We start from the raw sequence: 27,160 nt of genomic DNA on the forward strand, positions 1-27,160 counted from the left end.
AATTGAACTCTGCTAGAACTGCAGTACAGAAAACTGTGATTCTTTCCTAATTGCTGCAACTGGTAAACTAAGTGATTCCTTGCTGGAAAAATTGTCTCTTTACAAACTTCATGCTGCTAGCAGATTACATAGCAAAATCTGCTGACAGATCCCCTTTGAGAATACTGATGGCCAGTGGCTGGCTGGCAAATTTTAGCCTGGGGGGCAGGCACACAACAGTGGCCCACAAGTTGCAGCGGCCCGTTTTTAAACAACTTACCTCATGCTGCTGCATAAAACAGCAACCAAGCTTACCAAATAGATACGGGAGCAAAACCGAGCTTAACACATTGATGTGGGAACAGAACTGAGCTCAGGACATGTATATGGGAACAAAATCAAGCTTACTACAGACACACAGATACAAGAACAGATTCGGTTATCAGAAACATAAGTTTGTGGCCTGGAAGTTGCATTTTATCCTCATAATTTCTGCCATATTCAAACTGCATATTTTCTGTACTTGTCACGTGACTGCTCCATACATGATGCATATGCAAGTATGAGCCAACCTCTTATTTAAATTTTTTTCAGTTGTTACCACAACATTTGCTCGTGATTGGTTATATGCAAACTGAATAAAGACTTGATGAGCACAGAGAGTGAAATCAATGATATGTTAGTTGTATATTACAAACTGTGAGGGGATGTGCCCACAATCAGTAATTGCTGCAGGTTTGACGCTGCGTACTTATGTACTTATACATAAGTACGCAGCGTCAAACCCACAGCGGCCGGATGGTACAGCAAAGTGGATGGGATGTCAAGACATCCCATGTCCATTATGCATCCATAGTCGCCTGCGGATCACCCGTGGACACGGACATGCAGCGCGTCTCTCCAGACCACAGCCTGTCTATTTCTCTTGTGGAGCGGCTCGTGACCGCAAGAGAAATTTCACCAATAGAATATATTAGACAGTTCAGTGAACACATGCGGATTCACCTGCATTCAATAGACAGCAGCGCTTTGGACATAGCGGACATGCGCTGCATCCACAGCGCTGCTAATTCCCGATCCTGTGCACTCGGCCTTAATCTTCTGCATGTGAAGGCAGATTCACACAAGTGTACATAAAATCATTTAAAGAGTTTCAATCCAGAAAAGTCGGATGACTTTTTCTCACTTGTCATCTGTGTGCTGTCCATTTTTTTTACAGGAGCAGCTATTAATCATTGACAGGAACATTTACAGTTTCCTATGTTACAGGATTGCAATGTATTAGCAAAAATTGGATGTGGCATCTGATTTTTTTTTGTAACCATAGACTTGAATGGGCACAGTCAAGAGAAAAATCTATCCATCACCATTATAAAACATAACAAAAACAGTCATCTGAGACATCCTATAGTTTATACACTGCTCAAAAAAATAAAGGGAACACTTAAACAACAGAAAATAACTCCAAGTAAATCAAACTTCTGTGAAAGGAAACTGTCCACTTAGGAATAGTGTTGAGCGATACCGTCCGATACTTGAAAGTATCGGTATCGGAAAGTATCGGCCGATACCGGCAAAGTATCGGATCTAATCCGATACCGATACCCGATACCAATACAAGTCAATGGGACTCATGTATCGGACGGTATTCCTGATGGTTCCCAGGGTCTGAAGGAGAGGAAACTCTCCTTCAGGCCCTGGGAACCATATTAATGTGTAAAATAAAGAATTAAAATTAAAAATATTGCTATACTCACCTCTCCGACGCAGCCTGCACCTTACCGAGGGAACCGGCAGCGTTGTTTGCTTAAAATTCGCGCTTTAACTTCCTTACGTGAAGTCCCGGCTTGTGATTGGTCGCGCGCCGCCCATGTGGCCGCGACACGACCAATCACAGCAAGCCGTGATGTAATTTCAGGTCCTTCAGGATTTTAAAATTACGTTCCGGCTTTGTGATTGGTCGCGTCGCGGTCACATGGGCGACGCGACCAATCACAAGCCGTGACTTCACATAAGGAAGTTAAAGCGCGAATTTTAAGCAAACAACGCTGCCGGTTCCCTCGGTGAGGTCCAGGCTGCGTCGGAGAGGTGAGTATAGCAATATTTTTTATTTTAATTCTTTATTTTACACTTTAATGTTGTTTCGATACCGATACCCGATACCACAAAAGTATCGGATCTCGGTATCGGAATTCCGATACAGCAAATATCGGCCGATACCCGATACTTGCGGTATCGGAATGCTCAACACTACTTAGGAAGCAACACTGACAATCAATTTCACTCACTCGGATTCATTTGCCAATTCGCTCCGGATCCGCAGCCAAATCCCCAATGTGTGCACATAGCCTTACATTTCTTTGCCACCGCAACATAGCAATAAAATGCATTAAGAGACGATCAAACAATCAATAAATAATAAAAACGTCAGCTCAGGACACAAAAAATAAGTTATTACCTAGTCCCTAATCCCAAAAAGCTGGAAACGCTACGGGTCTCTGAAAATTATGATAAATGTCCAAAAAAAAAAAATGTATACAAATTTTGGAATTTTTTTGCACCACTTAAATAAAAAATAAACTACATATGTTGGGTATCTGCGCACTCATACTGACCTGGAAAATCATATTGCCAGGTCAGTTTTACTATATAGTAGACATGGTACATAAAAACATCCAATAAACAATTTTGGAATTGCATTGTTTTACAATTTCGCTGCACTTGGAATTTTTTTCCCCCATTTCCAGTACACTATATGGTAAAATCAATGGTGCCATTCAAAAGTACAACTCGCCCTGCAAAAAATTAGCCCTCATACAGCTATATTGATGAAAAAAATAAGAAAGATATGGCTCTAGGAAAAAGGAGAGGAAAAAATGAAAACGGAAAATGGCCCCTGGGTTGAAGGCGTAAAAGGGGGTGGTCTGAAACGAAATTTGAAGTTCATCCTAAATGTCTATATCTAATGTAATCATACATAGCATAGCATTACATACAGTGCGGCACAGCCCAGTGTAGTATTCCCCACCCCATAGCATTACATACAGTGCAGCACAGCCCAGTGTAGGATTCCCCAGCCCATAGCATTACATACAGTGCAGCACAGCCCAGTGTAGGATTCCCCACCCCATAGCATTACATACAGTGCAGCACAGCCCAGCCAAAAAATCATCATGATGACTGTTATTTCTGTGCAGTGCAAGTGCAAGGATTCAATAAGCATAAGAAATGAAAATGGGAGTAACATGGAATCTGCAAGAAGGCCTGTCCCTCATTGTGAAGATGTGCCTGTACCTGTGTTTACCATAAATAACAGTCATCATGATGATTTTTTGGCTCTCTCCACACCATTGGAACACCAAATTTGAAGCTTTTTCTTTGTCCTTTGCTCCATTTTCGTAATAATTCGATACATGCTTTGCACACTATGTGTGGTGCCCAAAACTTGTCTTGGTCCCCAAGCATAACCCCAAAATAGGCAAAATACACTTTTTTTTACGAAGTCTGTTATGTTTCTTCTATGTTTTGGCAGTGTGTATTCACCACAAATGTAACAGAATGAGTCTGGATCGTTAAGACAACTTCTTCTTGATGAGTTCATGCTTTTCACTGGAAAACAGACAACAACATAAAGTTAGTGCAAAAATCAAGCTATGAACAAACTTTTAGAACACTAATTAACACAAAACTATATTGAGAACTGCTCAGTTCAAGTACTAATTAAAAGAAATTAATGAGATGATGCGTCGCATTTACCAACAAGTGCTATAAATAAGATACCAAAAATCTCAAAAACTTGAGCCAATCTGGCAAAACTGATGACATATTCAGAATCAGCACCCCAAAAATACCCTAAATTCGATGAAATATCTTTGGCACCAAAAATGCTGTTGACCAGTGTAATCATTGTTTTGTGTAGCTTGCTGTACATGTATCATATTACTAAAAAAATATTTTCCTAAATTAATGGTGTGGGTTCCCCTGAAATTTTTATTAACCAGCAGAGGGAAAGCAGACAACTGGTGGCTGATGTTTATAGCCAGTGAAATGGGTAATACACATGGAGCTTCTCAGGTTATTAACATTAAATCACAGCTGTCTACCAAGCCTTTACTGGTTTTTAAAATTGGGAACCCTTCCAAACAAATAACGTAGGGTCCACCTAAAATTAAGAACCAGCAAATGCTAGGCAGACAGCTGCGGGGTGATATTAATAGGCTAGAAAAGAGCCATGCATATTTGCCCTGTCCCAGACTAAAAACATCAGCTCTCAGCTGCTCCAGAAAAGTGCATCCATATGATGCAACAATTCTTTTGCTTAGCCCTAATCTTCCCTCTTGCCCTGGTGTGTTGGCAAGTAGGGTAATAGGGTTGGGGTTGATGTCACCTCAGTGACAATCAGTGATGGTTTGGGGAGCCATGTCATCTGCTGGTATAAGTACATTGTGTTTTATCAAGGCCAAAGTCAGCGCAGCCGTCTACCAGGAAATTTTAGAGCACTGCATTCTTCCCTCTGCTGACAAGCTTTTTGGAGTTGGAAATTTCATTCTCCAGCAGGACTTGACATCTATCCACACTGCCAAATGTACAAATACCTGGTTTAAAAACAACAGTATCACTGTGCTTGATTGGCCAGCAAACTCGCCTGATTTTAACCCCATAGAGAATCTATGGGGTATTGTCAAGATGAAGATGAGAGACAACAGACCCAACAATGCAGAGGAGCTGAAGGCTGCTGTCAAAGCAACCTGGGCTTCCATAACACCTCACCAGTGCCACAGGCTGATCACCTCTATGCCACACAGCATTGATGCAGTAATTGATGTCAAAGGAGCTCCGACCAATTATTGAGGGCATTTACTGAATAGACATTTCAGTAGGCCAACATTTTGGATTTAAAAATCATTTTTTCAAACTGGTGTTATAAAGTATTCTAATTTACTGAGATAATGCCGTTTGAGTTTTAATTGGCTAAGTCATAATCATCAACATTAACAGAAATAAACACTTGAAATAGATCACTGTTTGTAGCGACTTTATGTAATATATGAGTTTCACTTTTTGTATTGAAGAACTGAAATCAATTAACTTTTTGATGATATTCTAATTTTGTGAGATGCACCTGTATATAAATATCAATAGATGGTCTTCCTTGCTGAAAATGCTGAAAATATAAAGCATAGCTATGAGGCATAAAATATATGTGAGATAATGTTACTGAATGTAATGAATGTGCTTGGGTATAATATGGCAAATAATTATTTGAATCTTGCTTGTATTTAATTTAAAAACTTTGTATGGGGCACTTAATTCATACAACAGGTTAGGAAGTTAAAATTTGCTTTGCATTTTATTACTGTGTGCATATTCTCAATGATATTGATTGAAAATGTTTGCTTTTGCATTTTAAATGACTGTATTATGTGGATTACAAAAGCAAAGCAGCAGATTAATTTTTGTTTAAATAAAGTAAGTGCCTCGAGTGCAATTTATTTTTAGCCTATTTAAAATGTAGAGCAAATTCTGCCGAGATATTGCTACTCAGACATATTTTATATGCGTTTTTAATGAAACCTGCAGTTCTTTCATTTAGCTGTTTGGTCTGTGAAACACACATTTCATTTTATAAAGGTAGAAGGATTTGCTCGAAAAACTGGTTAGAAATAGATGAGTCAGCTGTGACTGATTTCTGGTGCCGTGATTTCCAATTAAGACTAGAAAAAACAACATTCTGTAATTAAAAAGAAACAATGAAACGCTTAGTCATGTCCTCACCTTATGGCTTCACAAGTGTCTAAAGCAATATTTTGGTTTTAGTCCCAAATGAGAAAGCCAGTGTGGTCTTTTTTAGAAAAACAAATACTTCATATAATAAAGAGTAATTAGCAAGTCTTATTTATGATCACACCCACACTTTCAAATCAATTTCCCATTACTTCAGCCCTTTTCAGGTTTTATACTTGCAATGAGAAGTGCTAGTGTATCTAAACCTGGCTACATACACAGTTCTATTGCTCTGTATTGAATAATGAAATAAATATATCTTAGTTTGCCTCTAAGTCAAATTACCATTTATACTCGAGTATAAGCCGACCCGAGTGTAAGCCAAGGCACCTAATTTTGCCATGGAAAACTGGGTAAGTGTAACAACCCTGCTGGCATCACTGCATGGCCTCCCATCCCCCACCACTCAACACTCAAACTCACTTACTTCTCTGGGCCATGTTGTGACTTCTCTCTGCTGCCAGCTCCATGCTGTGTGCCTCATGTCTGCTGCTTGCTCTGTGCATGCTCTGTCTGTGTGCATAGGGGGGTGGCGCCGACAACTCCTGTGACTTACTGAGACTGTGTGCACCTTGCTAAAGTGTCCCCGGCCAATTGCCATGAGGCTCCTGTATTTAAGACTTCCCCACCCATTGGTGGGGGCCTGTGCAACTTACTCCCTCAGTCAGTTCTTTGCTGCTGAGGTGCCAGGCCCTGTCTCTGTGACTCTTGTGTTTGCCACCAAGTGGGGCGTAGTACCCTGGCCTGTGCCCTTGTGTAGCCACCCAGTGGGGCTTCGTACCCTGGCCTGTGTCCTGTGTCCGCCACCCAGTGGGGCGTTGTACCCTGGATTGTGTCCGTGTCTCTGTGCCTTGTCCCGTTCCTGACTCTGTCTTAGTCTAGCCCTGTTCCTGTGTTTGTTTATATCCCTGTCTTGGTTTGCTTTTTCTGCTGTCTGCACTCTGTGTCTTGCTTTCCTCTCAGCTCTGCACTCTGTGTCTTGCTTTGCTCTGCTTTCAGCTCTACACTCTGTGTCTTGCTTTGCTCTGCTTTTGGCTCTGCTCTCTGCAACCTTGCTTTGCTCCTTGCTCTGCATTATAGGAACTTCCTCTGCACTCTGGTTTTGCTCTTGGCTCTGCACTCTGTGTCTTGCTCTGCTCTTCCTCTGCACTCTGTGGTTTTGCTCTTGGCTCTGCACTCTGTAGCTTTGATCTGCACTCAGCGCTGCACTCTCACTTTGCTCTGCTCTCAGCTCAGCACTTTGTGGCTTTGCTCTTGGCTCTGCTTTCTGTAGCTTTGCTCTGCATTCCATTCTGCACTCTGACTTTGCTCTGCTCTCAGCTCTGCTCTCTGTGTCTTGCTTTGCTCTGCGGCTCCGCTCCTTGCGGTTCTATGTCTCTTGCTCTTGGCTCCGCCTTCTGCGTTTCTGCTCTTGGCTCCACCTCCTGCGTTTCTGCTCTTGGCTCCACCTCCTGTGTTTCTGTTCTTGGCTCCGCCTCCTGCTCTTGGCTCCGCCTCCTATGTTTGTTTTTGGCTACGCCTCCTGCGTTTCTGTTCTTGGCTTCGCCTCCTGTGTTTTTGCTTTGCTACGCTCCTTGCGGTCTTTCTCTACCTGTTTCTCATATACACTCCTGTCTGAACAGGTTCTTACCTGTTTAACATACCTGCCTGCATACCGGTCCTTCCAGTGTACCAGCCTTGTCCACCTGTCCTGCCAGAGAGCCACCTATGCCCGCCTGCCAGAGAGCCAGCCGTACCCGTCTGCCTGCCTGTGTCCCAGCCGTGCCCGCCTTTCTGCCAGAGTGCCAGCCGTGCCTGCTTGCCTGTCTATGTTCCATTCCCCGGTGGGATCAGCAGCCACAGCCAGACACCACCCTGGAGTGGTACCTGGTAGTTTCCTGCCGCACAAGTCTGATCTCACCATCAGAGGCTCCAGCGAATACCAAGGAAGCTACTTAGTTATAATCCTTCCAGGTTAGTCTGGTCTATGGCACAGTGGGGCCACACTCCTGCACGCCCGCGCCAACCAGTCTGGGCGCGAGCATGACAGCAAGCTTATTGACTCAAGTATAAGCCAGGTATGCATTGTCCCCTCATCCCTGTCCTGCTGTGCATGGCTCCCCCCGCTCTCCTAGTTGTATGCATGGCTCAGCGTCCTCCCCATCCTCCCCTTCAATGTATGGCTCAGCATCCTCCCATCCTCCTCCATCTATGTATGGCTCAGCATCCTCCCCATCCTCCCCCTTCTATGTATGGGTCAGCATCCTCCCTGTCCTCCTCCTTCTATGCATGGCTCAGTGTCCACCCCGTCCTCCCCCTTCTATGCATGGCTCAGCCTTCTCCCCGTCCTCCCCCTTCAATGCATGACTCAGCATCCTCCTCATCCTCCCCTTCTATGTATGGCTCAGCATCCTCCCAGTCATCACACATCTATGCATGGCTCAGCATCCTCCCCATCCTCCTCCTTTTATGTATGGCTCAGTATCCTCCCCCTTCTATACATGGCTCAGTCGTCCCCTGTCCTCCCCCTCCTACTCACCCTCCTGGCATGGTCCTGCATATCCCTGCTGTTATGATCCTTACTGGCTGAGGATCACTAATAGACCAGCAAGTGAATAAACTAAGGACAAGCTCTAGGGAGATGGTAACTGGACTGATCGCAAATCTGAACCTATCCAAAACAACTAGAGGTAGCCGGTGAACGTGCCTAAAAAATTCCTAGACGTCTCGAGCCAGCCTGAGGAACTAGCTACCCCTAAAGAGAAAGAAAGACCTCGCTTGCCTCCAGAGAAATAATCCCCAAAGATATAGAAGCCCCCAACAAATATTAACGGTGAAGTAAGAAGAAGGCACATACGTAGGGATGAAATCAGATTCAGCAAAAGAGGCCCACTAGTACTAGAAAGCAGAAAATAGAGCAGGGGTCTATGCGATCAATAAAAAACCCTTACAAAATATCCATCCTGAGATTTCAAGAACCCACGCACCAACTAATGGTGTGTGGGGAGAAACTCAGTCCACTAGAGCATCCAGCAAGCGAGGGAATCACATTTTAGCAAGCTGGACAAGAAAACATGATAAACACTGCTGATCAAAAAAATGAGCAAACAAAACTTAGCTTGTCCTGGATGGACTGGGAGCAAGGTAGTCAGAAGGAATCTAAGTAGCACTGATTACATCGACAGCAGGCAACAAGTGGAAGTAAAACAGAGCTATATAGGAACCTCCCAGAGGATAACGAACCAGCTGATAGCCAGAGACCAGCAGGATAACAAACAAAGCCACCAGGGGGAGCCCAAAGAAAAAGTCACACCATACCACCAGTGACCACAAGAGGGAGCCCGAAAACAGAGTTTACAACAGTACCCCCCCTTAAGGAGGGGTCACCGAACCCTCATGAAAACCCCCAGGGCGATCAGGATGAGCCACATGGAAGGCACGAACCAATTCGGCCGCATGAACATCAGAGGCGACAACCCAAGAATTATCCTCCTGACTATAGCCCTTCCACTTGACCAAATACTGGAGCCTCCGTCTAGAAACACGAGAATCCCAGATCTTCTCCACCACGTATTCCAATTCTCCCTCAACCAGCACTGGGGCAGGAGGTTCAACCGGAGGAACCACAGGTACCACATACCTCCGCAACAACGAGCGATGGAACACATTATGAATAGCAAATGATGCCGGGAGGTCCAGACGGAATGACACAGGGCCAAGGACTTCCAGAATCTTATAAGGACCGATAAACTGAGGCTTGAACTTAGGAGAGGAGACCTTCATAGGAACGAAGCGAGAAGACAACCACACCAAGTCCCCAACGCGAAGTCGGGGACCCACACAGCGACGGCGGTTGGCAAAGAGCTGAGCCTTCTCTTGTGACAACTTCAAATTGTCCACCACATGATTCCAAATCTGATGCAACCTATCCACCACAACATCCACTCCAGGACAGTCAGAAGGCTCCACCTGACCCGAGGAAAAACGAGGATGAAACCCCGAATTACAAAAAAAGGAGAAACCAAAGTAGCAGAACTAGCCCGATTATTAAGGGCAAACTCGGCCAACGGTAAAAAAGTAACCCAGTCGTCCTGGTCAGCAGAAACAAAACATCTTAAATAAGTCTCCAAGGTCTGATTAGTTTGCTCGGTTTGGCCATTCGTCTGAGGATGGAAGGCCGACGAAAAAGACAATTCAATGCCCAACTTAGCACAAAAGGTCCGCCAAAATCTAGACACAAACTGGGATCCTCTGTCAGAAACAATGTTCTCAGGAATCCTGTGCAAACGAACCACATTTTGAAAAAACAGTGGAACCAACTCGGAGGAGGAAGGCAACTTAGGCAAGGGCACCAAATGGACCATCTTAGAAAAACGATCACACACCACCCAGACAGACATTCTCTGAGAGACAGGGAGATCTGAAATAAAATCCATGGAAATGTGCGTCCAAGGCCTATTCGGGACAGGCAAAGGTAACAGCAAACCACTGGCACGAGAACAGCAAGGCTTCGCCCGAGCACAAATTCCACAAGACTGCACAAAGGAACGCACATCCCGCGACAAGGAAGGCCACCAAAAAGACCTGGCCACCAAGTCTCTGGTACCAAATATTCCAGGATGGCCCGCTAACACCGAAGAATGAACCTCGGAGATGACTCTGTTGGTCCATCTATCCGGGACAAACAGTCTCTCCGGTGGACAGCGGTCAGGTCTATCCGCCTGAAACTCTTGCAGCACACGTCGCAAATCTGGGGAGATGGCAGACAAAATCACCCCTTCTCTAAGGATACCAGCCGGCTCTGAATCTCCAGGAGAGTCAGGCACAAAACTCCTAGAAAGAGCATCAGCCTTCACATTCTTCGAACCCGGCAGGTACGAGACAATGAAATCAAAATGAGAGAAAAACAACGACCAACGAGCCTGTCTGGGATTCAGCCGCTTGGCCGACTCGAGATAAATCAAATTCTTGTGGTCAGTCAAGACCACCACACGATGTTTAGCTCCCTCGAGCCAATGTCGCCACTCCTCAAATGCCCACTTCATAGCCAACAGCTCCCGATTACCGACATCATAATTCCGCTCGGCAGGCAAAAACTTTCTTGAAAAGAAAGCACATGGCTTCATCACAGAGCCATCGGGGCTTCTCTGCGACAAAACAGCCCCCGCTCTAATCTCGGAAGCATCAACCTCCACCTGGAAGGGAAGTGAGACATCTGGCTGACACAATACCGGAGCCGAAGAAAACCGACGCTTCAGCTCCCGAAAGGCCTCCACAGCCGCAGAAGACCAATTAGTCACATCAGAACCCTTCTTGGTCAAATCCGTCAAAGGCTTAACAACGCCAGAAAAATTAGCTATGAAGCGACGATAAAAATTAGCAAAACCCAAGAACTTCTGAAGGCTCTTAACAGATGTAGGCTGCGTCCAGTCATGAATAGCCTGAACCTTGACTGGGTCCATCTCAATAGTAGAAGGAGAAAAAATGAAACCCAAAAAAAAAATCTTCTGGACTCCAAAAATACATTTTGAGCCCTTCACAAATAAAGCATTGTCACGTAGGACCTGAAAGACCATCCTGACCTGCTTAACATGAGACTCCCAATCATCCGAAAAAAACAGAATATCATCCAGATACACAATCATAAACTTATCCAGATATTCATGGAAGATGTCATGCATAAAGGACTGAAAGACTGAAGGAGCATTAGAAAGTCCAAAAGGCATCACCAAGTACTCAAAATGGCCTTCAGGCATATTAAATGCAGTTTTCCATTCATCACCCTGTTTTATACGCACAAGGTTATACGCACCACGAAGATCTATCTTGGTGAACCAACTAGACCCCCTAATGCGAGCAAACAAATCAGTTAACAATGGCAAAGGATACTGAAATTTGACCGTGATTTTATTCAAAAGGCGATAATCAATACAGGGTCTCAGGGAACCATCCTTTTTAGCCACAAAAAAGAATCCTGCTCCAAGAGGGGATGAGGATGGGCGAATATGTCCCTTCTCTAAAGACTCCTTTATATAACTCCGCATGGCAGCATGCTCCGGCACAGATAAATTGAAAAGTCGTCCCTTAGGAAACTTACTACCAGGAATCAAATTTATAGCACAATCACAGTCCCTATGAGGAGGTAGAGAATTGAGTTTGGGCTCCTCAAATACATCCTGGTAGTCTGACAAAAACGTAGGGACTTCAGAAGGTGTGGACGAAGCAATTGACACCACAGGAGCGTCACCATGAATTCCCTGACAACCCCAACTTGACACCGACATAGCTTTCCAATCCAGGACTGGATTATGAGTCTGCAACCATGGTAGACCCAACACGACGACATCATGCAAGTTATGCAGTACAAGAAAGCGAATCACCTCCTCATGAACAGGAGTCATGCACATGGTCACTTGTGTCCAGTACTGAGGTCTATTCATAGCCAATGGTGTAGAATCAATACCCCTTAGTGGAATAGGGAATTCCAAAGGCTCCAAATCAAAACCACAGCGCCTGGCAAATGACCAATCCATCAGACTCAGGGCGGCACCTGAATCTACAAAAGCATTAACCGGGTAAGATGACAGGGAACAAATCAGGGTAACAGACAAAATGAACTTAGGCTGTAAAGTACCAATGGTGACAGATTTATCAACCTTTTTTTGCGCTTAGAGCATGCTGAGATAACATGAGCTGAGTCACCTGTTATGGATCCCAATGGCTAGGGGATCGCACTGGACAAGCAAAAATAACTAAAATAACGGACGAGCTCTAGGGTGATGGAACCTGGGCTGACCGCTGCCCTACTCCTGACAAACACAACTAGAAATAGCCAGGGAGCGTGCCTACGTTGATTCTAGACGCCACGCGCCAGCCTAAGAGCTAACTAGCACTGCAGAGAAAATAAAGACCTAACTTGCCTCCAGAGAAATAAACCCCAAAGGTATAGTTGCCCCCCACATGTATTGACGGTGAAAATGAGAGGAAGGCACGCACATAGATATGAAAATAGAGTTAGCAAAACGAGGCCCGCTATAACTAGAAAGCAGAAGGATACAAAAGGGGTCTGAGCGGTCAGCAAAAAACCCTAATCAAAAACCATCCTGAGATTACAAGCACCCATGTGCCAACTCATGGCACATGGGGAGCACCTCAGCCCACTAGAGCTTCCAACTAGCATAGAATAATATTTACCAAGCTGGACAAAAAACAAAACAACTGAAAAGCATAACTTAGCTTATCCTGAGAGATCTGGAAGCAGGTAGTCAGAACCAAACTGAGAACATCTGAGAACATTGATAGCCGGCAAGGGAATGACAGGGAAGCCAGGTTAAATAGGAAACACCCAGCCTCTGATGGACAGGTGGAAACCAGAAACCGCAACCCACCAAAGTCACCCAGTACCAGTTGTAACCACCAGAGGGAGCCCAAAAACAGAATCCACAACAGTACCCCCCCTTGAGGAGGGGTCACCGAACCCTCACGAGAACCCCCAGGGCGATCAGGATGAGCTCTATGGAAGGCGCGGACCAAATCAGCCGCATGAACATCAGAGGCGACCACCCAGGAATTATCCTCCTGACCATAACCCTTCCACTTAACCAAATACTGGAGTTTACGTCTGGAAACACGAGAATCCAAGATCTTCTCAACAACATACTCCAATTCTCCCTCCACCAGCACCGGAGAAGGAGGCTCAACCGAAGGAACAACGGGCACCTCATACCTCCGCAATAACGACCGATGGAACACGTTATGAATAGCAAACGATGCTGGGAGATCCAAACGAAAAGATACAGGGTTAAGAATCTCCAAGATCTTATAAGGACCGATGAACCGAGGCTTGAACTTGGGAGAAGAGACCTTCATAGGGACAAAACGAGAAGACAACCACACCAAGTCCCCAACACGAAGTCGGGGACCCACGCGGCGACGGCGATTAGCAAACTGCTGAGCCTTCTCCTGAGACAACTTCAAATTGTCCACCACCTGATTCCAAATCTGATGTAGCCTGTCCACCACCACGTCCACTCCAGGACACTCCGAAGGCTCCACCTGACCAGAGGAAAAACGAGGATGAAACCCCGAATTACAAAAGAAAGGAGAAACCAAAGTAGCAGAACTAGCCCGATTATTAAGGGCAAATTCGGCCAGTGGCAAAAAGGAAACCCAGTCATCTTGGTCAGCAGAAACAAAACACCTTAAATAAGTTTCCAAGGTTTGATTAGTTCGCTCCGTCTGGCCATTCATCTGAGGATGGAATGCAGACGAGAAAGACAAATTAATGCCCATCTTAGCACAAAACGTCCGCCAAAATCTAGACACAAACTGGGATCCCCTGTCAGAAACGATATTCTCCGGAATCCCATGCAAACGAACCACGTTCTGAAAAAAATAAAGGGACCAACTCAGAGGAGGAAGGCAACTTAGGCAAGGGTACCAAATGAACCATCTTAGAAAAGCGGTCACACACAACCCAGATAACGGACATTTTCTGTGAGACAGGGAGATCTGAAATAAAATCCATGGAAATGTGCGTCCAAGGCCTCTTCGGGATACGCAAGGATAACAACAACCCACTGGCCCGAGAACAGCAAGGTTTAGCCCGAGCACACACTTCACAAGACTGCACAAAGGTACGCACATCCCTTGACAAGGAAGGCCACCAAAAAGACCTGGCCACCAAGTCTCTAGTACCAAATATTCCCGGATGACCAGCCAACACAGAAGAATGGACCTCGGAGATGACTCTACTGGTCCAATCATCCGGAACAAACAGTCTTTCTGGTGGACAACGATCAGGTTTATCCGCCTGAAACTCCTGCAATGCACGTCGCAAGTCTGGGGAGACGGCGGACAATATTACCCCATCCCTAAGGATACCAGTAGGCCCAGAGTCTCCAGGAGAGTCAGGCACAAAACTCCTGGAAAGAGCATCTGCCTTCACATTCTTTGAACCTGGCAGGTATGAAACCACAAAATTGAAACGAGAAAAAAACAACGACCAACGAGCCTGTCTAGGATTCAGACGCCTGGCAGACTCAAGGTAAATCAGATTTTTGTGATCAGTCAAGACCACCATACGATGTCCAGCACCCTCAAGCCAATGACGCCACTCCTCAAATGCCCACTTCATGGCCAAAAGCTCCCGATTACCCACATCATAATTGCGCTCGGCGGGCGAGAATTTTCTAGAAAAGAACGCACATGGCTTCATCACCGAGCCATCGGAACTTCTCTGTGACAAAACTGCCCCCGTTCCAATCTCGGAAGCATCAACCTCAACCTGAAAAGGAAGTGAAACATCTGGTTGACATAACACAGGAGCAGAAGAAAACCGGCGCTTAAGTTCCTGAAAGGCCTCCACAGCCATAGGAGACCAATTAGCAACATCAGCACCCTTTTTAGTCAAATCAGTCAAAGGTTTAACAACACTGGAAAAATTAGCAATGAACCGACGATAAAAATTAGCAAAACCCAAGAACCTCTGAAGACTCTTAACAGATGTAGGTTGTGTCCAGTCACAAATCGCCTGAACCTTGACGGGATCCATCTCAATAGTAGAAGGAGAAAAAATGTACCCCAAAAAGAAATCTTCTGGACTCCGAAGAGACATTTTGAGCCCTTCACAAACAGAGAATTGGCCCGCAGGACTTGAAACACCTTCCTGACCTGTAGAACATGAGACTCCCAGTCATCAGAAAACACCAAAATATCATCCAAATACACAATCATAAACTTATCCAGATATTCACGGAAAATATTGTGCATAAAGGACTGAAAGACTGAAGGAGCATTAGAAAGTCCAAAAGGCATTACCAAATACTCAAAATGGCCCTCAGGCGTATTAAATGCAGTTTTCCACTCATCACCCTGCTTTATCCGCACAAGATTATACGCACCGCGAAGATCTATCTTAGTGAACCACCTAGCCCCCTTAATGCGAGCAAACAAATCAGTCAATAATGGCAATGGATACTGATATTTGACTGTAATCTTATTCAGAAGGCGATAATCTATACAAGGCCTCAGGGAACCATCTTTTTTAGCCACGAAAAAAAAACCTGCTCCCAGAGGGGACAAAGATGGACGAATATGTCCCTTTTCCAAGGACTCCTTAATATAATTCCGCATAGCAGTATGCTCTGGCACTGACAGATTAAATAAACGACCCTTAGGGAACTTACTGCCAGGAATTAATTCTATAGCACAGTCACAATCCCTATGAGGAGGGAGCGAATTGAGCTTAGGCTCCTCAAAAACATCCCGATAGTCAGACAAAAACGCAGGGACCTCAGAAGGAGTAGATGAAGCGATTGAAATCAGAGGTGCATCATCATGAACCCCCTGACATCCCCAGCTTAACACAGACATTGTTTTCCAATCCAGGACTGGATTGTGAGTTTGTAACCATGGCAGACCAAGCACTAGTACATCATGTAAATTATACAGTACAAGGAAGCGAATCACCTCCTGATGAACGGGAGTCATGCGCATGGTCACTTGTGTCCAGTACTGCGGTTTATTCATAGCCAATGGTGTAGAGTCAATTCCCTTCAAAGGAATAGGAACTTCCAGAGGCTCCAGACTAAAACCGCAGCGTTTGGCAAATGACCAATCCATAAGACTCAGGGCAGCGCCCGAATCCACATAGGCATCGACGGAAATGGATGACAGTGAACAAATCAGAGTTACAGACAAAATGAACTTAGACTGCAGAGTACTAATGGCAAAAGATTTATCAACCTTTTTTGTGCGTTTAGAGCATGCTGATATAACATGAGCTGAATCACCACAATAAAAACACAATCCATTTTTCCGCCTATAATTTTGCCGTTCACTTCTGGACTGAATTCTATCACATTGCATAGTCTCAGGTGCCTGTTCAGAAGACACCGCCAACTGGTGCACAGGTTTGCGCTCCAGCAAACGCCGATCAATCTGAATGGCCATAGTCATAGACTCATTCAGACCTGTAGGCGCAGGGAACCCCACCATAATATCCTTAATGGCCTCAGAAAGACCATCTCTGAAGTTTGCAGCCAGTGCGCACTCATTCCACTGAGTAAGTACCGACCATTTCCGAAATTTTTGACAATATACTTCCGCTTCATCATGCCCCTGAGAGAGGGCTAATAAAGCCTTTTCAGCCTGAATCTCCAGGTTAGGTTCCTCATAGAGCAATCCCAGTGCCAGAAAAAACGCATCCACACTGAGCAATGCAGGATCCCCTGGTGCCAATGCAAATGCCCAATTCTGAGGGTCGCCCCGCAGGAAAGATATTACAATCTTGACCTGCTGAGCAGGGTCTCCAGAGGAGCGAAATTTCAAAGAAAGAAACAATTTGCAATTGTTCCTGAAATTCAGAAAGGTAGATCTATCTCCAGAAAAAAACTCTGGAATAGGAATTCTAGGTTCAGACATAAGAGTGTGAACAACAAAATCCTGTATGTTTTGAACTTTTGCAGCGAGATTATTCAGGCTGCAAGCCAAACTCTGGACATCCATGTTACACAGCTAAGGTCAGAGCCATTCAAGGGTTAAGAGGAGGTAAGAAGCAGCTAGACAGCAATTAAAGGCTAGGCAGCAAAACTCTGAGGGAAAAAAAAAAAAAAAAAATTCCCTTCAACACTTCTTTTTCTCCTGCTTCAGCCCAAACAATTAACACTTTGTAGGCCGGCTATACTGTTATGGATCCCAATGGCTAGGGGATCGCACTGGACAAGCAAAAATAACTAAAATAACGGACGAGCTCTAGGGTGATGGAACCTGGGCTGACCGCTGCCCTACTCCTGACAAACACAACTAGAAATAGCCAGGGAGCCTGCCTACGTTGATTCTAGACGCCACGCGCCAGCCTAAGAGCTAACTAGCACTGCAGAGAAAATAAAGACCTAACTTGCCTCCAGAGAAATAAACCCCAAAGGTATAGTTGCCCCCCACATGTATTGACGGTGAAAATGAGAGGAAGGCACGCACATAGATATGAAAATAGAGTTAGCAAAACGAGGCCCGCTATAACTAGAAAGCAGAAGGATACAAAAGGGGTCTGAGCGGTCAGCAAAAAACCCTAATCAAAAACCATCCTGAGATTACAAGCACCCATGTGCCAACTCATGGCACATGGGGAGCACCTCAGCCCACTAGAGCTTCCAACTAGCATAGAATAATATTTACCAAGCTGGACAAAAAACAAAACAACTGAAAAGCATAACTTAGCTTATCCTGAGAGATCTGGAAGCAGGTAGTCAGAACCAAACTGAGAACATCTGAGAACATTGATAGCCGGCAAGGGAATGACAGGGAAGCCAGGTTAAATAGGAAACACCCAGCCTCTGATGGACAGGTGGAAACCAGAAACCGCAACCCACCAAAGTCACCCAGTACCAGTTGTAACCACCAGAGGGAGCCCAAAAACAGAATCCACAACAGTCACCACAGTAAAAGCACAACCCATTTTGCCGTCTATAATTTTGCCGTTCACTTCTGGTCAGAATTCTGTCACATTGCATAGATTCAGGTGTCTGTTCAGAAGACACCGCCAAATGGTGCACAGGTTTGCGCTCCCGCAAACGCCGATCAATCTGAATGGCCAGAGTCATTGACTCATTCAGACCTGCAGGCGTAGGGAACCCCACCATGACATTCTTAATGGCTTCAGAAAGACCTTCTCTGAAATTTGCAGCCAGGGCACACTCATTCCACTGAGTAAGCACCGACCATTTCCGAAATTTCTGGCAGTACACCTCTGCTTCATCTTGCCCCTGCGAGAGGGCCAATAACATTTTTTCAGCCTGGTTCTCAAGATTAGGTTCCTCATAGAGCAATCCAAGGGCTAGAAAAAACGCATCTATACTAAGCAATGCAGGATCCCCTGGCGCCAATGCGAAGGCCCAATCTTGGGGGTCACCACGCAAAAAGGAAATGATAATCTTAACTTGCTGAACGGCTTCACCAGAGGAACGAGGTTTCAAAGAAAGAAACAACTTACAATTGTTCCTAAAATTCAGGAACCTAGATCTATCTCCAGAAAACAACTCCGGAATAGGTATTCTAGGCTACAAAAAAGCAAAACAGGCTGACAGCACTCACTGTTCAATAGAGCGCTCGTTCCACATCCAGAGAACTGTCCTGGATTCCAGCAGACCAAGAAAGGTATAATGAACAGCGCTCAATCCAGGTGTAAAAGTCTTCAAGATGAACTTTATTTAAGCCATGGTTCAATGCGACGTTTCGACCACAACATGGTCTTTATCAAGCATACAATAAAACACAGAGGGCTGTCTTAAGTAGTGTGGATGCCACACAGTGCACCAATCACCACTCAGTACCGCCCATCCGATATAATTAACAAATATCATAAAAACAACAAACAACAGTAGTATATATACACAAATAATGAAAAAAAATACCCATACAGTGTATAAAACTAATCACGCCTCATCGAGATTGAAAGTTAATCTTCCCGTATTTACACCCGATCGGTCAGCTGTCATTATCTGTTTACACCATCGCCATGGGGACAAACCACCCCTCACTAATCCTATGGTGTATCGCGCCGTCCAATCCTGGTTCATAGCGCCAAAAAGACCAGCAACCTATCCATGTGTACAATATAACCTACCACCCCAATCGAGACCAATTGGAGGGATTCTAACACACTTGAAAGCCCCCATCCCTGTGCTCCACTGCCTGGTCACCCGAGACTCACCACCAATATCATCAGGCAGCGCCGTCGCAGGAGGAAGTAGACAAACCCACATCACATGATCACAGCCGCCGTCCGTTCCCATGTCACTGAGCGCAGGCGCCAACCATCGGACACCCACTAACAGGGCGCCGGAGGAAAGCGAATAGACCAGCAAGTGAATAAACTAAGGACAAGCTCTAGGGAGATGGTAACTGGACTGATCGCAAATCTGAACCTATCCAAAACAACTAGAGGTAGCCGGTGAACGTGCCTAAAAAATTCCTAGACGTCTCGAGCCAGCCTGAGGAACTAGCTACCCCTAAAGAGAAAGAAAGACCTCGCTTGCCTCCAGAGAAATAATCCCCAAAGATACAAAGATATAGAAGCCCCCAACAAATATTAATGGTGAAGTAAGAAGAAGGCACATACGTAGGGATGAAATCAGATTCAGCAAAAGAGGCCCACTAGTACTAGAAAGCAGAAAATAGAGCAGGGGTCTATGCGATCAATAAAAAAACCCTTACAAAATATCCATCCTGAGATTTCAAGAACCCACGCACCAACTAATGGTGTGTGGGGAGAAACTCAGTCCACTAGAGCATCCAGCAAGCGAGGGAATCACATTTTAGCAAGCTGGACAAGAAAACATGATAAACACTGCTGATCAAAAAAATGAGCAAACAAAACTTAGCTTGTCCTGGATGGACTGGGAGCAAGGTAGTCAGAAGGAATCTGAGTAGCACTGATTACATCGACAGCCGGCAACAAGTGGAAGTAAAACAGAGCTATGTAGGAACCTCCCAGAGGATAACGAACCAGCTGATAGCCAGAGACCAGCAGGATAACAAACAAAGCCACCAGGGGGAGCCCAAAGCAAAAGTCACACCATACCACCAGTGACCACAAGAGGGAGCCCGAAAACAGAGTTCACAACACCCTGCATCTCCGTTGTCCAATGCCGGCAGCTCTCGTCTCTTCTGCTCAGCAGTCACGTGTGTTGTGAATTAGACTTTTTTGGCTCCCTCTTGTGGTCATTAGTGATATGAATCTGGGATTGTCTTTCCTCAGTTTGGCACCCACCTGGGTCGTTAGTCCAGGGGTGTTGCTATATGAACTTCCTGAATTCTCAGTCTGGTGCCAGGCATCGTTGTAATCAGTCCTTTCTGTTTGCTCCTGTCTGCTGGTCCTGGTTATTGCAAAATTAAGCTAAGTCCTGCTTCCTTGTTTTTTGGTTATTTGTATTGCTCTTATTTTTTGTCCAGCTTGTACTAAATGTGATTCCTGATTTTGCTGGAAGCTCTAGGGGGCTGGTATTCTCCCCCCGGGCCGTTAGACGGTTCGGGGGTTCTTGAATATCCAGCGTGGAAATTTTGATAGGGTTTTTTGCTGACCGTATAAGTCATCTTACTATATTCTGCTATTAGTCAGTGGGCCTCTCTTTGCTAAATATCTAGTTCATTCTTACGTTTGTCTTTTCTTCTTACCTCACCGTTATTATTTGTTGGGGGCTTGTATCCAACTTTTGGGGTCTTTTCTCTGGAGGCAAGAAAGGTCTATCTTTTCCCTTCTAGGGTTAGTTAGTTCTCCGGCTGGCGCGAGACGTCTATAACCAACGTAGGCACGTTCCCCGGCTGCTGCTATTTGTGGTGCTAGGATTAGGTATACGGTCAGCCCAGTTACCACTGCCCTATGAGCTGGTTTTTTGTGTTTGCAGACTTGGTATTTATTTCTGAGACCCTCTGCCATTGGGGTCATAACAGTATGCCAGGCCAAAGTTGAATGTTTAATGCATTGCAGAAGTGGGATTATAAGAAAGGAAATTCTGAGGTTTTTTTTTTTTTTTCCCTCTCTTTCTTCCTCCCCTTTACCTCTGAGTGGTTGAGCTTGCTGCAGACATGAATGTCCAGACCTTGATTACAAGTGTGGACCAGCTTGCTGCTCGTGTGCAGGGCATACAAGATTTTGTTACCAGTAGTCCTATGTCTGAACCTAAAATACCTATTCCTGAACTGTTCTCTGGAGACCGATTTATGTTTAGGAATTTCAGGAATAATTGTAAATTGTTTCTATCTCTGAGACCCCGTTCATCTGGAGACTCAGCTCAGCAAGTTAAAATTGTTATCTCTTTTTTACGGGGCGACCCTCAGGATTGGGCCTTCTCGCTAGCACCAGGAGATCCGGCATTGGCAAATATTGATGCGTTTTTTCTGGCGCTCGGATTGCTTTACGAGGAACCCAATCTTGAAATTCAGGCAGAAAAAGCCTTGCTGGCTATTTCTCAGGGCCAGGATGAAGCTGAAGGGTATTGCCAAAAATTTCAGAAATGGTCCGTGCTTACTCAGTGGAATGAGTGTGCTCTGGCCGCAAATTTCAGAAATGGCCTTTCTGAAGCCATTAAGAATGTGATGGTGGGTTTCTCCATTCCTACAAGTCTGAATGATTCCATGGCGCTGGCTATTCAAATTGACCGGCGTTTGCGGGAGCGCAAAGCCGCTAATCCTCTTGTGGTGTTGTCTGAACAAACACCTGATTTAATGCAATGTGGTAGAATTCAGACTAGAAATGAACGGAAAAATCATAGACGTCAGAATGGGTTGTGTTTTTACTGTGGTGATTCTACACATGTTATATCAGCATGCTCTAAACGCCTAACAAGGGTTGTTAGTCCTGTCGCCATTGGTAATTTGCAACCTAAATTTATTTTGTCTGTGACTTTAATTTGCTCATTGTCTTCCTACCCTGTTATGGCGTTTGTGGATTCAGGTGCTGCCCTGAGTCTTATGGATCTGTCATTTGTCAAGCGCTGTGGTTTTGTTCTTGAGCCGTTGGTAAATCCTATCCCTCTTAGGGGTATTGATGCTACGCCATTGGCGGAAAATAAACCGCAGTTTTGGACACAGGTAACCATGTGCATGACTCCTGAACATCGGGAGGTGATTCGTTTTCTTGTTCTGCATAAAATGCATGATTTGGTCGTTTTGGGTCTGCCTGTTATGACCCCAATGGCAGAGGGTCTCAAAAGTACATACCAAGTCTGCAAACACAAAAAAACAGCTCATAGGGCAGTGGTAACTGGGCTGACCATATATCTAATCCTAGCACCACAAATAGCAGCAGCCGGGGAACGTGCCTACGTTGGTTCTAGACGTCTCGCGCCAGCCGGAGAACTAACTAACCCTAGAAGGGAAAAGATAGACCTTTCTTGCCTCCAGAGAAAAGACCCCAAAAGTTGGATACAAGCCCCCAACAAATAATAACGGTGAGGTAAGGAGAAAAGACAAACGTAAGAATGAACTAGATATTTAGCAAAGAGAGGCCCACTGACTAATAGCAGAATATAGTAAGATGACTTATATGGTCAGCAAAAACCCTATCAAAATTTCCACGCTGGATATTCAAGAACCCCCGAACCGTCTAACGGCCCGGGGGGAGAACACCAGCCCCCTAGAGCTTCCAGCAAAATCAGGAATCACATTTAGTACAAGCTGGACAAAAAATAAGAGCAAAGCAAATAACCAAAAAACAAGGAAGCAGGACTTAGCTTAATTTTGCAAGATCCAAGACCAGCAGACAGGAGCAAACAGAAAGGAACTGATTCCAACGATGCCAGGCACTGGACTGAGAAACCAGGAAGTGTATATAGCAACACCCCTGGACTAACGACCCAGGTGGGTGCCAAACTGAGGAAAGACAATCCCAGAGTCATATCACTAGTGACCACAAGAGGGAGCCAAAAAAGTCTAATTCACAACAGTACCCCCCCTTTAAGGAGGGGTCACCGAACCCTCACCAAGACCACCACACGATGCTTAGCACCCTCGAGCCAATGACGCCACTCCTCAAATGCCCACTTCATGGCTAACAACTCCCGATTGCCAACATCATAATTCCGCTCAGCAGGCGAAAACTTCCTAGAGAAAAAGCACATGGTCTCATTACAGAGCAACCAGGGCCTCTCTGCGACAAAACGGCCCCTGCCCCAATCTCAGAAGCATCCACTTCAACCTGAAAGGGAAGTGAGACATCAGGCTGGCACAAAACAGGCGCCGAAGTAAACCGGCGCTTCAACTCTTGAAAGGCTTCCACGGCTGCAGGAGCCCAGTTAGCAACATCAGAACCTTTCTTGGTCATATCCGTCAAAGGTTTAACAACGCTAGAAAAATTAGCGATAAAACGACGGTAGAAGTTAGCAAAACCCAAGAACTTCTGAAGACTCTTAACTGACGTGGGTTGAGTCCAATCATGAATAGCTCGGACCTTGACTGGGTCCATCTCCACCGCAGAAGGGGAAAAAATAAAACCCAAAAAGGGAACCTTCTGTACTCCAAAGAGACACTTTGAGCCCTTAACAAACAAAGCATTCTCACGCAAAACCTGAAACACCATCCTGACCTGCTCTACATGCGAGTCCCAATCATCAGAAAAAAACAGAATATCATCCAGATAAACAATCATAAATTTATCCAGATACTTCCGGAAAATATCATGCATAAAGAACTGAAAGGATGATTGGGTGACCTTCTTGCCGTTGGCTGAGTTTGCCCTTAATAATCGGGCTAGTTCCGCTACTTTGGTTTCGCCATTTTTTTGCAACTCTGGTTTCCATCCTCGTTTTTCCTCGGGACATGTGGAGCCTTCTGACTGTCCTGGGGTAGATTCTGTGGTGGATAGGTTGCAGCAGATTTGGAATCATGGGGTGGACAACTTAAAGTTGTCACAGGAGAAGGCTCAGCGTTTTGCCAACCGCCGCCGCGGTGTGGGTCCCCGACTTCGTGTTGGGGATTTGGTATGGCTGTCTTCTCGATTTGTTCCTATGAAGGTCTCCTCTCCTAAATTTAAGCCTCGCTTCATCGGTCCTTACAAGATATTGGAAATCCTTAATCCTGTGTCCTTTCGCTTGGATCTTCCGGTGTCGTTTGCCATTCACAACGTGTTCCATAGGTCTTTGTTGCGGCGGTACGTTGTACCTGTGGTTCCTTCTGTTGAGCCTCCTGCTCCGGTGTTGGTTGAGGGCGAGTTGGAGTACGTGGTAGAGAAGATCTTGGATTCTTGTCTCTCCAGGCAGAGGCTTCAGTATCTGGTCAAGTGGAAGGGCTATGGTCAGGAGGATAATTCCTGGGTGGTTGCCTCTGATGTGCATGCGGCCGATTTAGTTCGTGCCTTTCACGCTGCTCGTCCTGATCGCCCTGGTGGTCTTGGTGAGGGTTCGGTGACCCCTCCTTAAAGGGGGGGTACTGTTGTGAATTAGACTTTTTTGGCTCCCTCTTGTGGTCACTAGTGATATGACTCTGGGATTGTCTTTCCTCAGTTTGGCACCCACCTGGGTCGTTAGTCCAGGGGTGTTGCTATATGAACTTCCTGAATTCTCAGTCTGGTGCCAGGCATCGTTGTAATCAGTCCTTTCTGTTTGCTCCTGTCTGCTGGTCCTGGTTATTGCAAAATTAAGCTAAGTCCTGCTTCCTTGTTTTTTGGTTATTTGTATTGCTCTTATTTTTTGTCCAGCTTGTACTAAATGTGATTCCTGATTTTGCTGGAAGCTCTAGGGGGCTGGTATTCTCCCCCCGGGCCGTTAGACAGTTTGGGGGTTCTTGAATATCCAGCGTGGAAATTTTGATAGGGTTTTTTGCTGACCGTATAAGTCATCTTACTATATTCTGCTATTAGTCAGTGGGCCTCTCTTTGCTAAATACCTAGTTCATTCTTACGTTTGTCTTTTCTTCTTACCTCACCGTTATTATTTGTTGGGGGCTTGTATCCAACTTTTGGGGTCTTTTCTCTGGAGGCAAGAAAGGTCTATCTTTTCCCTTCTAGGGTTAGTTAGTTCTCCGGCTGGCGCGAGACGTCTAGAACCAACGTAGGCACGTTCCCCGGCTGCTGCTATTTGTGGTGCTAGGATTAGATATACGGTCAGCCCAGTTACCACTGCCCTATGAGCTGTTTTTTTGTGTTTGCAGACTTGGTATTTATTTCTGAGACCCTCTGCCATTGGGGTCATAACACATGTGGTACCGCCATTAAGGTAATGAATATACGCTCCACGCCTATGAGAATTGAGACACATCTATATTCATTACGTTAATGAGCGGTACCACGTGACCGCTCAGCACAGGAAATGAGAGCCACCGGCACTGAACAATGGAAATGCAGGGACGTGCAGGACCGCGCGAGGAGGGTGAGTATGATGTCACAGCCGTCAGCTTCTGCCGCTGCTCCCCCTCCCCGTCCCCCTCCTCCACCGGCTTTCTGAGATCGTGACTCGTGGTTAAGCCGAGGGGGGCGTTTTCAGCAGAAAAAATGTGTTGAAAATATCGGCTTATACACGAGTATATACGGTAAATTATAATTTTTTTTTCTACAGGTCGTAACTAGTGTTGAGCATTCCGATGCTGCAAGTATCGGGTATCGGCCGATACTTGCTGTATCGGAATTTCCGATACCGAGATCCGATATTTTTGTGATATCGGGTATCGGTATCGAAACAACATTAATGTAAAAATGTGTAAAAGAAAGAATTAAAATAAAAAATATCGCTATACTCACCTGTCCGACGCAGCCTGGACCTCAGCGAAGGAACCGGCAGCGTTGTTTGTTTAAAATTCGCGCTTTTACTTGGTTACGTGAATTCCCGGCTTGTGATTGGTCAGGGCGGCCATGTTGCCGGGACGCGGACCAATCACAGCAAGCCGTGACGAAATTACGTCACGGCTTGCTGTGATTGGTCCGCGTCCCGGCAACATGGCCGCCATTAACCAATCACAAGCCGTGACGTCACGGGAGGCTGGACTTGCGCACTTTTTAAAAAACGCGCGTGTCCAGCCTCCAGTGACGTCCCGGCTTATGATTGGTCACGGCGCCATGTTGCCGGGACGCGGACCAATCACAGTAAGCCGTGACGAAATTACGTCACGGCTTGCTGTGATTGGTCCGCGTCCCGGCAACATGGACGCCATTAACCAATCACAAGCCGTGACGTCACGGGAGGCTGGACACGCGCGTTTTTTAAAAAGTGCGCAAGTCCAGCCTCCCGTGACGTCACGGCTTGTGATTGGTTAATGGCGGCCATGTTGCCGGGATGCGGACCAATCACAGCAAGCCGTGACGTAATTTCGTCACGGCTTGCTGTGATTGGTCCGCGTCCCGGCAACATGGCCGCCCTGACCAATCACAAGCCGGGAATTCACGTAACCAAGTAAAAGCACGAATTTTAAACAAACAACGCTGCCGGTTCCCTCGCTGAGGTCCCGGCTGCGTCGGACAGGTGAGTATAGCGATATTTTTTATTTTAATTATTTCTTTTACACATTTATATGGTTCCCAGGGCCTGAAGGAGAGTTTCCTCTCCTTCAGACCCTGGGAACCATCAGGAATACCGTCCGATACTTGAGTCCCATTGACTTGTATTGGTATCGGGTATCGGTATCGGATTGGATCCGATACTTTGCCGGTATCGGCCGATACTTTCCGATACCGATACTTTCAAGTATCGGACGGTATCGCTCAACACTAGTCGTAACCACAGTTGTTTTGTGAAGATTAATTAATTATAGAAATAGAAGTATCTTTCATTTTTTCAAAATGTTAATAGGATGTATCTTCCTTTTTGCCGGGGTCCAACAACTGAAATCCTCTGTAACACCAGGAACCGGGCTCAGAGACGTGTCTTGAATTGAGTGGAGGTAAGCATGTTTGACCACCTCTCAATTCACTGTCCTTGGCACTACCTGAGAA

Source organism: Ranitomeya variabilis, chromosome 3, assembly GCF_051348905.1.
Source record: "Ranitomeya variabilis isolate aRanVar5 chromosome 3, aRanVar5.hap1, whole genome shotgun sequence".
NCBI classification, from domain to species: domain Eukaryota; kingdom Metazoa; phylum Chordata; class Amphibia; order Anura; family Dendrobatidae; genus Ranitomeya; species Ranitomeya variabilis.